Raw genomic sequence first — 14,831 nt, 5'->3', positions numbered from 1 at the left:
CAGCAAGTTCTGGACTGGAGTTGTTGCGGAAAACCCGCATGAACTGCGAGATAGGTAAGCTATCCTTAAGACCTGGCGGGTGGTTGCTTGTGGCAAATAGCAATGAATTACAATCCATGCTTTTGCGGAACAGTGTTCTGCCTAGTTGGTTATTGGTTTTCAAAATTGTCACATCCAAAAAATTGATGGACTCCAACTCAATTTGTCCAGTGAACTTAACAGTGGTGGGTAGATCGTTCAGCTCACTTACCATCTCATCAAACTCCTTTGTGGTTCTGTTCCATAACATAAAAATATCATCTATGAAACGTTTAAAGTAAATAATGTGTTGGGCATAGCGGGGTAATATATACTCCTGTTCGTATTTGTGCATAAATGCGTTAGCATAGGAGGGTGCGACTTTGGAACCTATCGCGGTCCCCGTCCGCTGTACATAGTACAGTCCGCTGAACATAAAATGATTGTGTGACAAAATCAGTTCCAACAACGCGATGGGCTCCAACTGTCAGGAGCTCACGCACCGCCATACACCCAACATCATGAGGAATGACGGTGTATAGGGCACACACATCAAGTGTTGCAAGCAAGACTTCAGGGCCAGTATCAGGGATTTGTCCCAGCTTGTTGAGAAAATCACCCGTATCTTTTATATAGGTGGGTATAAGGGGCATGAGTCTCTGCAGAAAGCCATCAATAAACACTGCCAAGGGCTGCAACAAGGACCCCCTCCCCAATATGATGGGTCATCCGGGGGGATTAACAAGGGTCTTTTGCACCTTGGGCAATGTATATATGGTGGGTCAGATCGGGAAATCAACTGTTAAATATTTTGCCAACCCCTCAGTAATCCACTGATTCTGTAGGGCACGTAGGATGGTAACATCAACCCGCCTTTTAATGCGGGGTATGGGGTTGTTCTGAGAGTGTTCATAGGTATTGTGATCTGCTAATTGTCTGCAGATCTTATGTTCATATGCTGTTTTATTCTGCAACACTATGGATCCCCCCTTGTCTGCTAAGGAAATCACCAAATCAGGATTAGCTCTCAGAGAGGTGATGGCTTCTCTATGGGCAACTGTTAAATGGCTGTATGTTCAACCATATATACACTGCCCAAGGTGCACAAGACCCTTGTTAATCCCCCCGGACGACCCATCATATCGGGGAGGGGGTCCTTGTTGCAGCCCTTGGCAGTGTTTATTGATGGCTTTCTGCAGATACTCATGCCCCTTATACCCACCTATATAAAAGATACGGGTGATTTTCTCAACAAGCTGGGACAAATCCGTGATATTGGCCCTGAAGTCCTGCTGGCAACACTTGATATGTGTGCCCAATACACCGTCATTCCTCATGATGTTGGGTGTATGGTGGTGCGTGAGCTCCTGAGAGTTGGAGCCCATTGCGATCCCCCCGTTGAGTTCGTTGTTGAATTGTTGGAACTGATTTTGTCACACAATCATTTTATGTTCAACAGACAGTACTATGTACAGCGGACGGGGACTGCGATGGGTTCCAACGTCGCACCCTCCTATGCTAACGCATTTATGCACAAATACGAACAGGAGTATATATTACCCCGCTATGGCCAACACATTATTTACTTTAAACGTTTCATAGACGATATTTTTATGTTATGGAACGGAACCACAAAAGGAGTTTGATGAGATGGTAAGTGAGCTGAACGATCTACCCACCACTGTTAAGTTCACTGGACAAATTGAGTTGGAGTCCATCAATTTTTTGGATGTGACAATTTTTAAAACCAATAACCAACTAGGCAGCACACTGTTCCGCAAAAGCACGGATTGTAATTCATTGCTATTTGCCACAAGCAACCACCCGCCAGGTCTCAAGGATAGCTTACCTATCTCGCGGTTCATGCGGGTTTTCCGCAACAACTCCAGTCCAGAACTTGCTGAAACCCAGATTCAAGAAATGTGCAACGGTTTTTTGGAACGTGGGTATAAGAAAAAACTTCTCGAAGACTGTTTGGCGAAAGCAAGGTTAAAAATGAATACCTCAAAGCCGAAGGCCGGCCCATCGAAACATCTATGTAACACCGTTTGATGAGAAGTCTACGGTCATTTCAAAGGCCATTCGCAAACATTGGCCCGTGATTGCCACTGACCCCCAGTTACACAAAGCGATACCCACCAAACCGATTGTAGCATATCGTAGGGGGAGAAATCTAAACCAACTTTTGAAGCATAAGGCACAAGCAACCGTTGGGGACACCACATGGCTACATACTCGGCGACTGGGCTGCTTTAAATGTGCGGGATGCACGACATGCAATTCCATGTTACCACGTACGAGTTTTCCCCATCCACACAGTGGGGTTTCTATTAAAATCAAATTCAAACTACACTGTTTGATGGACTTTATCATCTATTTATTACATTGCCCATGTGGATTGACCTACGTCGGCCTTACGACCTGCAGCTTCAAGGAATGCATGGCCAACCACAGGAGCGCAATTAATAAGGCCCGAGCAAAGGCAGTTCTGACAAACCAGTGGCCCAACACTGTGTGCTGCATAAACATCGCCTCCATCAAATGTCGCATTATTGATTGGGTGCCACCACCGCCCAGGGGAGGTGACAGGGCACTTATCCTTAAAAAGTTGGAAGCCAAGTGGATCCACCAGCTTAATACGGTGGCCCCATTTGGCCTGAATGAACACAATCCCTTGAATATCTTTTTGCGGTAAAGCATGTCTGTATGACAATTATCACAGAGGATGCAGTGTCACTTGAAGAGTTGGACATTAGCAAAAACATACCATATATATTTTTGTATGTATCTTGCATTACATATATTTTTTTTATATTTTTCATATTTTTCAGTGGTGGACTAGATTGCAATGCTCACAAGATGCCACCAACAGTGGCAGAATTTTTCACATTTTTTCATTATGTTTTTTGGCTCATTTATTAGTTATATAATTTCTTTGTGTAGCTATATATATTATATGTTTTATTTATTTTACAGTGTATCAGTAGGTGCTTCTGCAATGCCCCCAGTGAGAACTGTCTCAGGTAGCCTCATACACAACATTGCTACTTGCGCAAGAGCGCTCTCTATGTCCACAGTGAACAGCATGTATCTTATGTGGAACCTTTTGCACCGGGCACCAGTTGCCGCATACCAATTCTCCCATAGAGAGCTCCTGGGGAGGCCGCTACAGCAGTGACTTCCGCTTCCTGTTTATTCATGAACACAAGCGTTCATGCCGGCGGCTGTGTTATCCAGCCCAACACATAGGCAACAGCACCCACGCACTTTGACCAGTAAGCATTATGTTTTATTTACATTAGCCGGCCCTATAAGAGTATTTATTGATATGTGTATGTGTAATCTCGCCAGACCGGAAATGACGTCCGTGCTGTCCAGTGTGACACGCGGAAATGATTACAGCTTTGAATGTGTTTGGCACCTGTTTGGTCTCACAGGGGGTATAAATAGCACCAGACCAGCAGTGGTTTCCTTGCTGTAGGAACCTGCTGTGTGGTCCATGCTGTGCCCGTGGATGTATTGCTGGATATGATGCCTATCTCATGACGAAGGTCCTTATGCATACCTGCCAAGTTCCAAAGTTCTGCAAGCGGGATGATCCTCCTGCGCGGCGGAGGCGCGACGAAATTTTCGGGGGGGCGTGGCCTAAATTGGGGCGTGGCCTATACCAGCGGCTCTTCCGCTAGGGGGGCATGACCCAGAGGCTCTGTGAGCCTCTAGCCATGCCCCCAGTCCCCTGGCTGCGGGAATAGACGCTGTGCGCATGCCCACAGCGTTTATTCCCCGCTGCTTAGCAGCTGATAGGGGGGACTCCCAACAGCCCCCCCACACCGCGGGACACTGCTGCCCGCGGGTGGGACATCTGGACAGGCCCTGACAATCGGGACTGTCCCGATAAAATCGGGACTGTTGGGAGGTATGCCTTATGGGACTGAAACATTGAGTACCCCACTATTCTGTTTTTCTAATGTTTGCATATTGCTGAGACACAGCTGATTTTAAAGTGCATTTACAAAATCGGAAAGTGTGTCCTTTTTCCGTTTATTTACATGGACTTTGTCAAAGTTCTGGATGACACCCCAGGAGTTGTTGCTATTTGGATGGAGTGTGATGTTATATGTTAGAGTGTGACTATGATAGATATATATATATATATCTTGAGACCAGCTTGCACACCCCAGTAGGTGTAATAGACGGAGTGCCAGGCTCATAAATGGTACAATACCTTCAGGAGTTGTATCGTCTTACCGACGTATAGCATGTTGCAAGAACACAGGATTATATAAATAACATACCGACTGTCACAGTTTAGATGATGTCGTATGGTATATGTGACACCATCCACCGGATTTGTAAATGTGGTCCCTGTGTTAAGATATTGGCAGTTGACACAGTTATGACATTTGGTCACACCATCCTTGGCTTTAAGCCAGTTTTGATTCTTGATGGGTCCAATATCTGAGCTTGCCAAAATGTCTCTCAGGTTGTTACTCCTTTTGAAGCAGAAAAGGGGAGGAACTTTGCATAGCGGCCCCACTACTTCGTCTGTCTGCACTATATGCCAGTGTTTCAAAAAGACTTTGCGTATATGTTCAGATGCAATAGAATAAGTCAAGGAGAACACCACTCTCTCTTTCATGGTGTCCTTGGTCTTGGATTCAAACGTCTGTTTACGTGACAACTGTAAACAGTGAGCCACAGCCTCCTCGATGACATTGGGTGCATATCCTCTTGAAATAAACCATCTGCCCATTTCATCTAAAGCCTCCGGGAGCGTCGTGGGATCAGAGGTGATTCTTACCACACGTAGTAGTTGCGACAATGGTAAACCTCTTTTAAGAGGTAATGGATGAAAAGAGTCAGATGCTAGTAAAGAATTCTTATCTGTACTCTTTCTGTAAATGCTTGTCGAAACAACCCCATCTGTGCAATTAATGCTAACATCAAGATAGCTTATGGTTACAGAGCTAAATGCCAGGGTAAATCTGATCGTGGTGTCCAAACAGTTGAGGATGTCAATGAACTCGGTCAGGAGCTGGGGTCCCCCAGTCCAAACAATAAAGATGTCATCAATATAACGAACATAAAAATGGATGTGTTTTGAAAAAGTAGAATGTGACAAAATGTGTTGTTTTTCGTTGTCATAAATAAGTTGGCATAAGAGGGTGCCATATTTGAACCCATGGCTGTAGCCAGAAATCAATGTATTGAGATAACGGCTGTAGGAGAGAACCACATGAGGAAATTATGGGTCTCCCTGGGGGCCTTACCAAAGTTTTATGTATTTTAGGTAATACATAAAACATCGGAGTCCTCGGATGGGATTGTGTGAGGGACTCCGATGTGGGCTCATCCAACCAGCGATTCTGCAGGCCTAATGCAATTACAGCATCTACTTCTTTCTTGTAAACATAAGTGGGATCATACGTGAGGAGTTTATAGCATGATGTGTCAGCGAGCTGACGCATAACCTCAGAGATATAGTCCCTTTTATTAAGTAACACGATCCCCCCACCTTTATCAGATGGGCGGATTACCAGGTTGTCATTGTTTTTCAATTTGTCAACAGCTAGGTTTTCATCTTTGCTAAGATTGGAATAAGAGATCTTTTGGCCCTCAATAAAAGGTAGAGTATCCCTTTTAACCAGGCGTATAAATGTCTCTATCGCAGCATTGCTGCAGATAGGTTCAAATGTGCTCTTGGGTTTAAATCTACTGACTGGCCGTTTGATGGTATTTTGTTTAGCAAAAAAGTCTTTGAGTTTGAGTGTACGATGAAATCGATACAACTCTGTCTCAAAAGAAAAAGAAGTCTGTCTGAATGTCCTAACAAAGGACAACCCACGTGAAAGCACGCTCATCTCTGCTGTAGTGGGTGTGTAATCTGACAAGTTGAACACAATTATTTCCTTATCTCCCTGATTGGATTTCTTCTTATGTTTTGTCCCTCCCCTCCTACAGGGTTTGTGCCTTTTGGGCCTCTTCTTCTCCTTGAGGGTTTCTCCCCTAAAAAAGAGGCAGTAGATCTGGCCTGGTCAGAATCGCTGGCTGATGTTTGTTTTTCTAGTTTAGAGAAATCCCTATTGGCTCGTACCCTTCTAGGTCTGTTGGCCCCTCACTAAGGAGGTCTATTATCACTCCCCTGCAACCAGTTGTAGACCATAGCTTCCTTGTAATCTTCCTTAACAGTTTTGTATTTACCCTTTTTGAACGACAATAGTTCCGAGTGAAAAGTGGAGAGGTTGGACTCTAATTTAGAAATCCAATCCACACTAGTGTCTGATTTCAGGACATCCAGACCAGTGTTCCCTCTAAGCTGTGCGCACGTGCGCGCGCACACACCTTGACAAGTGTGTGCACAGACATTACAACAGAGCGCACAAAGCAGCAGTGGTCCCTTTCTGCAGTTGTGGACTCAATTAATGTGTGTGTTCACCCATTAACTACATTGTGTGCTGTGTTTTGAATGTTTAAATGTTTAATATCATTTTGAAGTAAAGTTAACACAAATGCTGGACGTCATTTTCCAGTTATATATAAGTGATGCACAAAAATGTAAATTTTATTCCAAAGTTGCACAGCCAAAATCTTTAGCCGCACACAGCCTTCGTAAAATTAGAGGGAACATTGATCCAGACCCAACCCTTCGCAAGCAGTTATTTCTTTGTCCAGCAGTTCCAGATCAGAATTTACTTGTTCAATTACTAGAATAATGAGCATTCGTTAAGGATCTGGCACCACTGTTTGCAAAAGTTGGGACTGGACCTACCAGTGACGTGCGGTGGTGGCTGTGAATGTAGAGGCACTGTCACAGCCATCACCGCACCCCCCCCCCTCGTGAATGGCTGCAGCCGACACCTGCTGCCCCCCTTCCAGCAGCCGGCCAGCAAACTTTCCCCGCCGCCATCTCCGTCCTCCCCGCCAACCCCTCATCTTGCACCTGGCCGCCGATGACACCAGTGCCATTCCCCGCCGCCACCTCTGTCCCCCTTCATAAAGTTGTACTTACCAGGCAGGGGAGAGGGACACATCGCGCGGCAGGGAACCGGGACTCGTTGGGAGCCAGGGTACAGGGGAGCAGGGGAGGGGGGGAACAGAAGTGACACGGTCACGCTTAAGTGACAGGGGCTGCTGTGATTGGACAGCAGCTGGATCTGCTGTCCAATCACAGCAGCCCCTGTCAATTAGGCACTTCTAGAAGTGCCGCTTTTGGCATTATTTTTAATGGCCTTTTTTTAGCCAACAGCTTAGCCCCTCCCCCCGCTTCTTCCCCATGCCATTCTTTGTGGGAGGCACGTTTATCGGTGCCTCCCAAACTAGGTTAAATAATTAAATGTAGTAAAATAATCTAAAGAAAATACTTATGACACAGAATGTGTGTCATAGGTATATTCTTTGTATTATTTTGAAACAAAATGACAGGGGAAGCACTGCCTCCCCTGCCTCCCCTGACTGCACGTCCCTGGGACCTACCAATAGTTGGTTGGTTGCGGATTCTAAATCCTTTAGGCACAAGTTTCTCTTTGTAATATTGAGAAAGGGTTAAGCCGTGGAGCTGCAGCTCAACACGGCGCCTCTTAAGCTTGATTAGGTCAGAAAATATTTCTGGTGGGCTATCCACATCAAAGGCCAAAGCAGAGGTGTCCACATGTAGAATCCGTGAAATGTCCTTATCGTCAAATCTTTTGGTTTCAGTGATCTCTTTAAAGATATTGACAGAGTCCTCCATAGAGATCAAAAAATTGGGAAAAATAGAGAAAAAAAATAAAGTCTTTAAACAGTAGTAAATGGCAACTACTGTATAGCAAAAAATAGTGGGTGCAGACTAGCAAATGGTACATGGCTCTTGAGACCAGCTTGCACACCCCAGTAGGTGTAATAGATGGAGTGCCAGGCTCATAAATGGTACAATACACAGGGCCGTCTTAACGCATGGGCTTTATGGGCAGTTGCCCTAGGGCCCCACAGCGTTAAGGGCCCAAAGCCTTCCAACACACCCCCCCCCCCTCCGGATTCCGGCCGCAACAACAAGACAGTTTCACTCACAGTATGTGTGGTGCGCGGTGCTGCCCGGGTGCCGCCGATACCCAACAGCTACCGCACCGCACAGCATTACTGGGACTTGGAGTATGGGAGGAGACGCTGTTACGCAGTGGCCGCCTCCCCGCCATTGGATAGCGTGACCGCGACCCCTCCCACTCTCCCAGTAATCCTGTGCAGGGCGGGCGCAGTCCTGTCGGCAACGTGTGACCAAGGTGGTGTGGTGTCAGAAGACGGGCTGCTGCAGGCTGCTTCGTTCTGCTGCCCTCAGCCCTGTGGCACCTCATGCGCGCTCACGCTGTGCACGGGGGTCACCTCTAGGCTCCGCCACTGCAGTCTGCAGCACCACGCGACGCGGCTCCCGGCACCCTGACCCTTCTCCTCATGTGAGTAAGTGGCTTCTGCTAGGGATGGGACATCGAACGAAAACATCGGTCAAATGATGTTTTTCAACATTGGTTGCAAAACATCATTTAGACCTAAACATTGGTACTGTGAACCCGATGTTAACCGATGTTTCGATATTTTTTAAAATAAACTGGTTACCAAAGCATAGAATACACTAATAAGCTTCTGAAATGATAAATATTCCCTCTATTAAGTTTATCTTGTTGGGCTGGGTGCAGTTGCACTCTCAAATCCACCACTTAAGTATAAAAGATGCAACATTGCCAACATCAAACATATGAGCAACCCTATTGTTGCTTAGAATAACCATTAGAACAAAGATGCTGGAGCCAGTGCAACTGCAAATTAATGTTTGAAACACATCTGCGTTCGACAAACCAGCCCCCATCCCCTCCCTCAAATAGAAACTACTGTACCTGTCACTCAGTATCTGCGTCCGCTGTTACTAATAAATCACTGCACAGAAATAAACTGCAAATGTCTGCATCCACAACTGAATCAGGCCCTTTGTAAGGTGCTGTGATATGCTTGCTGCATAATAATAAATCAATTGATAGATTGTAAGCTTGTGAGCAGGGCCCTCATACCTTTGTCTGACTGTAAATACCCAGTTTGTTGTATCACTGTCTCCTATTGTAAAGCGCAAGTGAATATGCTGTGCTATATAAGCAGGGCCGGCGCCACCACTAGGCAAATCTAGGCATTTGCCTAGGGCGCCGGCCACTGGAGGGCGGCATTTTGTGCCGCCCGGGTACCTGTAATACGTCGCTGCCTATTTAAATCTGGCGGTGGAGGCAGCGGGGGTCCCTGCAGTCCATTAAAAATCACGAGCGCTATCCGCCGGGCTATGCGGAAGCGCTTCTAGTGTGAAAACTCTGGCAGCACGGCGCACGCTGATCTCAGCCAATCAGCGTGCTGCCAGTGTTTTCACACTAGAAGCGCTTCCGCATAGCCCGGCGGATAGCGCTCGTGATTTTTAATGGACTGCAGGGACCCCCCCGGCACCGGGGCGCTAGTTGTTTAGGTAGGGGCCCCACTGCACCTCTTTGCCCGGGGGCCCATAATGCTGTTAAGATGGCCCTGACAATACATACAGTATTAGGAAGCCAGCAACATCCGATTTTTTGAAAAAAATATCAAAAGGATTTTAATGGCATATTAAAGTGCAAAAAAGACAGACATAAAAACTGTGCAAGGATGGGATGGAATACTTAGCAGCATTTCAAGGTCAATATTAAACCATCACAGCATCCTCCAGTGTAGTCATACCGACAGCTGTTTCGGTGCATGAATGATGCACCTTCTTCCTGGGCATAGACCACTGACCCCCAGGCTGCCCTATTTATACCTGCACAAACACACAATCACATGAATCATACTCACCTGTCACCGCCGTTTTCCCGCCGATGACGTCATCGAAGCGCGTCCGTTGTCTGGCGTTGTCACAGCAACACCCAGTCCTAAGCCGGCGCCTGTATCAGTGGGGCGGAAGTGCGTCAACATCTCCGTTGTCACGGCAACGTCGGAAAACATCGTGGTATGGGCGGGACAGGGAAGCGAGCTGGCCAATCCAAATGGCTCTATGAAAAAACGAGAAAAATAACAGAGAAATGATTGTATGATATCATGTGTGAAAAAGTTATGTGCAGGATAAGTAGAGCAGTCTGAAAAAAAAGGGTCAATAAAGTGAAACATACAAAATGGAAAAATCTTATATATGTCCTATATTTTGGTAACTGCGCTCTTTCTTGTATATTGACATTTATTTTTCCATTTTGTATGTTTCACTTTATTGACCCTTTTTTTTTCAAACAGCTCTACTTATCCTGCACATAACTTTTTCACTGCTCTGTTATTTTTCTCGTTTTTTCATACAGCCATTTGGATTGGCCAGCTCGCTTTCCTGTCCCGCCCATACCATGCTGTCACGTCTGGATCGCGTTATGGTTGTCTAGGCAACCAGCCTGTGCATCTATCCCCGTGCGTAAACAGTGGTGGCCAGCAAGTGTACACAGCGCTATTTGTGCTGCGGCAGTAACCGTAAGTTTTCCGACGTTGCCGTGACAACGGAGATGTTGACGCACTTCCGCCCCACTGATACAGGTGCCGGCTTAGGACTGGGTGTTGCTGTGACAACGCTAGACAACGGACGCGCTTCGATGACATCATAGGCGGGAAAACGGCGGTGACAGGTGAGTATGATTCATGTGATTGTGTGTTTGTGCAGGTATAAATAGGGCAGCCTTGGGGTCAGTGGTCTATGCCCAGGAAGAAGGTGCATCATTCATGCACCGAAACAGCTGTCGGTATGACTACACTGGAGGATGCTGTGATGGTTTAATATTGACCTTGAAATGCTGCTAAGTATTCCATCCCATCCTTGCACAGTTTGTATGTCTGTCTTTTTTGCACTTTAATATGCCATTAAAATCCTTTTGCTATTTTTTCAAAAAATCGGATGTTGCTGGCTTCCTAATACTGTATGTATTGTACCATTTATGAGCCTGGCACTCCATCTATTACACCTACTGGGGTGTGCAAGCTGGTCTCAAGATCCATGTAACATTACCATTGGCTAGTCTGCACCCACTATTTTTTGCTATACAGTAGTTGCCATTTACTACTGTTTAAAGACTTTATTTTTTTCTCTATTTTTCCCAATTTTTTGATCTCTATGGAGGACTCTGTCAATATCTTTAAAGAGATCACTGAAACCAAAAGATTTGACGATAAGGACATTTCACGGATTCTACATGTGGACACCTCTACTTTGGCCTTTGATGTGGATAGCCCACCAGAAATATTTTCTGACCTTATCAAGCTTAAGAGGCGCCGTGTTGAGCTGCAGCTCCACGGCTTAACCCTCTCTCAATATTACAAAGAGAAACTTGTGCCTAGAGGATTTAGAATCCGCAACCAACCAACTATTGGTAGGTCCAGTCCCAACTTTTGCAAACAGTGGTGCCAGATCCTTAACGAATGCTCGTTCCAACTCATTATTCTAGTAATTGAACAAGTAAATTCTGATCTGGAACTGCTGGACAAAGAAATAACTGCTTGCGAAGGGTTGGGTCTGGATGTCCTGAAATCAGACACTAGTGTGGATTGGATTTCTAAATTAGAGTCCAACCTCTCCACTTTTCACTCGGAACTATTGTCGTTCAAAAAGGGTAAATACAAAACTGTTAAGGAAGATTACAAGGAAGCTATGGTCTACAACTGGTTGCAGGGGAGTGATAATAGACCTCCTTAGTGAGGGGCCAACAGACCTAGAAGGGTACGAGCCAATAGGGATTTCTCTGAACTAGAAAAACAAACATCAGCCAGCGATTCTGACCAGGCCAGATCTACTGCCTCTTTTTTAGGGGAGAAACCCTCAAGGAGAAGAAGAGGCCCAAAAGGCACAAACCCTGTAGGAGGGGAGGGACAAAACATAAGAAGAAATCCAATCAGGGAGATAAGGAAATAATTGTGTTCAACTTGTCAGATTACACACCCACTACAGCAGAGATGAGCGTGCTTTCACGTGGGTTGTCCTTTGTTAGGACATTCAGACAGACTTCTTTTTCTTTTGAGACAGAGTTGTATCGATTTCATCGTACACTCAAACTCAAAGACTTTTTTGCTAAACAAAATACCATCAAACGGCCAGTCAGTAGATTTAAACCCAAGAGCACATTTGAACCTATCTGCAGCAATGCTGCGATAGAGACATTTATACGCCTGGTTAAAAGGGATACTCTACCTTTTATTGAGGGCCAAAAGATCTCTTATTCCAATCTTAGCAAAGATGAAAACCTAGCTGTTGACAAATTGAAAAACAATGACAACCTGGTAATCCGCCCATCTGATAAAGGTGGGGGGATCGTGTTACTTAATAAAAGGGACTATATCTCTGAGGTTATGCGTCAGCTCGCTGACACATCATGCTATAAACTCCTCATGTATGATCCCACTTATGTTTACAAGAAAGAAGTAGATGCTGTAATTGCATTAGGCCTGCAGAATCGCTGGTTGGATGAGCCCACATCGGAGTCCCTCACACAATCCCATCCGAGGACTCCGATGTTTTATGTATTACCTAAAATACATAAAACTTTGGTAAGGCCCCCAGGGAGACCCATAATTTCCTCATGTGGTTCTCTCCTACAGCCGTTATCTCAATACATTGATTTCTGGCTACAGCCATGGGTTCAAATATGGCACCCTCTTATGCCAACTTATTTATGACAACGAAAAACAACACATTTTGTCACATTCTACTTTTTCAAAACACATCCATTTTTATGTTCGTTATATTGATGACATCTTTATTGTTTGGACTGGGGGACCCCAGCTCCTGACCGAGTTCATTGACATCCTCAACTGTTTGGACACCACGATCAGATTTACCCTGGCATTTAGCTCTGTAACCATAAGCTATCTTGATGTTAGCATTAATTGCACAGATGGGGTTGTTTCGACAAGCATTTACAGAAAGAGTACAGATAAGAATTCTTTACTAGCATCTGACTCTTTTCATCCATTACCTCTTAAAAGAGGTTTACCATTGTCGCAACTACTACGTGTGGTAAGAATCACCTCTGATCCCACGACGCTCCCGGAGGCTTTAGATGAAATGGGCAGATGGTTTATTTCAAGAGGATATGCACCCAATGTCATCGAGGAGGCTGTGGCTCACTGTTTACAGTTGTCACGTAAACAGACGTTTGAATCCAAGACCAAGGACACCATGAAAGAGAGAGTGGTGTTCTCCTTGACTTATTCTATTGCATCTGAACATATACGCAAAGTCTTTTTGAAACACTGGCATATAGTGCAGACAGACGAAGTAGTGGGGCCGCTATGCAAAGTTCCTCCCCTTTTCTGCTTCAAAAGGAGTAACAACCTGAGAGACATTTTGGCAAGCTCAGATATTGGACCCATCAAGAATCAAAACTGGCTTAAAGCCAAGGATGGTGTGACCAAATGTCATAACTGTGTCAACTGCCAATATCTTAACACAGGGACCACATTTACAAATCCGGTGGATGGTGTCACATATACCATACGACATCGTCTAAACTGTGTTCTTGCAACATGCTATACGTCGGTAAGACAATATGACTCCTGAAGGAACGAATTGCGGGACATCGTTCATCGATAAAAAAAAGCATTCTCCACCATAGATTGCAACACTCCGCCTGTGGCCAAACATTTCGCCACCGTCAAGCATACTATGCGGGACTTCCATTTTATGCCCATTGATCACGTCCCTCCTCTGAGACGGGGAGGAGATCGTAATAGATTATTACTCCAGCGTAAATGCCAGTGGATTAACCGCCTTAAAAGTACTACCCCATTAGGTCTTAATGAATATCAGTCATTACATTGCTTTATTTGAATTGTTCTATCTTATATGCCATTACAGGATAATCGTGGTGTCCTATTATATACATTTTATATGACATCTTAAAACTTATGCCCGTACTTAATTGCATTCCCTTTCTTGTAATATCTCCTGTACCCTATGTTCTCATTCTATCTTTTATATATGTCCTATATTTTGGTAACTGCGCTCTTTCTTGTATATTGACATTTGTCTTTTCCATGTACTATTTTTCCATTTTGTATGTTTCACTTTATTGACCCCTTTTTTTTCAGACAGCTCTACTTATCCTGCACATAACTTTTTCACACATGATATAATACAATCATTTCTCTGTTATTTTTCTCGTTTTTTCATACAGCCATTTGGATTGGCCAGCTCGCTTCCCTGTCCCGCCCATACTACGCTGTCACGTCTGGATCGCGTTATGGTTGTCTAGGCAACCAGCCTGTGCATCTATCCCCGTGCGTAAACAGTGGTGGCCAGCAAGTGTACACAGCGCTATTTGTGCTGCGGCAGTAACCGGAAGTTTTCCGACGTTGCCGTGACAACGGAGATGTTGACGCACTTCCGCCCCACTGATACAGACGCCGGCTTAGGACTGGGTGTTGCTGTGACAACGCCAGACAACGGACGCGCTTCGATGGCGTCATCGGCGGGAAAACGGCGGTGACAGGTGAGTATGATTCATGTGATTGTGTGTTTGTGCAGGTATAAATAGGGCAGCCTTGGGGTCAGTGGTCTATGCCCAGGAAGAAGGTGCATCATTCATGCACCGAAACAGCTGTCGGTATGACTACACTGGAGGATGCTGTGATGGTTTAATATTGACCTTGAAATGCTGCTAAGTATTCCATCCCATCCTTGCACAGTTTTTATGTCTGTCTTTTTTGCACTTTAATATGCCATTAAAATCCTTTTGATATTTTTTCAAAAAATCGGATGTTGCCGGCTTCCTAATACTGTATATATATATATATATATATATATATATATA

At 45.0% G+C, this 14,831-nt stretch overlaps 1 protein-coding gene across 1 annotated transcript in view; it reads right to left on the bottom strand.

Annotated features, from left to right (window-relative positions):
* Positions 1 to 14,831, bottom strand: part of CACNA1S (calcium voltage-gated channel subunit alpha1 S) — a 761,524-nt gene that overhangs the window by 695,361 nt on the left and 51,332 nt on the right. The gene's annotated exons all lie outside the window — the stretch shown is intronic.

The sequence above is a fragment of the Crinia signifera genome, chromosome 2 (genome assembly GCF_055691185.1).
Source record: "Crinia signifera chromosome 2, ASM5569118v1, whole genome shotgun sequence".
Lineage (NCBI taxonomy): Eukaryota > Metazoa > Chordata > Amphibia > Anura > Myobatrachidae > Crinia > Crinia signifera.
This window is presented reverse-complemented; position numbering and strand designations above follow the sequence as displayed.